The sequence below is a fragment of the Poecilia formosa genome, unplaced genomic scaffold, assembly GCF_000485575.1.
Source record: "Poecilia formosa unplaced genomic scaffold, Poecilia_formosa-5.1.2 Scaffold218, whole genome shotgun sequence".
In the NCBI taxonomy this organism is placed as follows: Eukaryota; Metazoa; Chordata; class Actinopteri; order Cyprinodontiformes; family Poeciliidae; genus Poecilia; species Poecilia formosa.
The window spans coordinates 688,522-689,199 of NW_006800157.1; the positions used below are offsets into that span (position 1 = coordinate 688,522).

General features: G+C 46.5%; 1 protein-coding gene and 1 long non-coding RNA gene across 5 annotated transcripts in view; one reads left to right on the forward strand and one right to left on the reverse strand.

Annotated features, from left to right (window-relative positions):
* Positions 1–678, reverse strand: part of LOC103149144 (mucin-5AC-like) — a 72,579-nt gene that overhangs the window by 30,483 nt on the left and 41,418 nt on the right. The window lies entirely within an intron of this gene.
* The window catches only part of LOC107838196 (uncharacterized), a 23,053-nt gene continuing 22,637 nt past the window's right edge, over positions 263–678 (forward strand). Inside the window, exon 1 of the long non-coding RNA XR_001664243.1 lies at positions 263–297. This is a non-coding gene — a long non-coding RNA (uncharacterized LOC107838196). The remainder of the gene's footprint in view (positions 298–678) is intronic.

Sequence of the window (678 nt, forward strand, 5' to 3'; positions counted from 1 at the left end):
GTAGCTATTATAGGTGTAGTTGGTGGAGTTGTAGCTGGTGAAGGTGTAGTTGTTATAGGTGTAGGTGGTGGAGTTGTAGCTGGTGGAGGTGTAGTTGGAGTAGTTGTAGTTGGTGGAGTTGTAGCTGGTGAAGGTGTAGTTGTTATAGGTGTAGGTGGTGGAGTTGTAGCTGGTGGAGGTGTAGTTGGAGTAGTTGTAGTTGGTGGAGTTGTAGCTGGTGAAGGTGTAGTTGTTATAGGTGTAGGTGGTGGAGTTGTAGCTGGTGGAGGTGTAGTTGGAGTAGTTGTAGTTGGAGGAGTTGTAGTTGGTGGAGTTCTAGTTGTTATAGGTGTAGGTGGTGGAGTTGTAGCTGTTATAGGTGTAGGTGGTGAAGTTGTAGCTGTTATAGGTGTAGCTGGTGGAGTTGAAACTGTTATAGGTGTAGCCTGTGGAGTTGTAGCTGTTATAGGTGTAGTTGGTGGAGTTGTAGCTGGTAGAGGTGTAGTTGGTGGAGTTGTAGCTGGTAGAGGTGTAGTTGGTGGAGTTGTAGCCATTATAGGTGTAGCTGGTGTAGTTGTAGCTGGTGGAGGTGTAGTTGGTGGAGTTGTAGCTGTTAGAGGTGTAGCTGGTGGAGTTGTAGCTGGTGGAGGTGTAGTTGGTGGAGTTGTTACTGTTATAGTTGTAGTTGTTAGAGGTGTA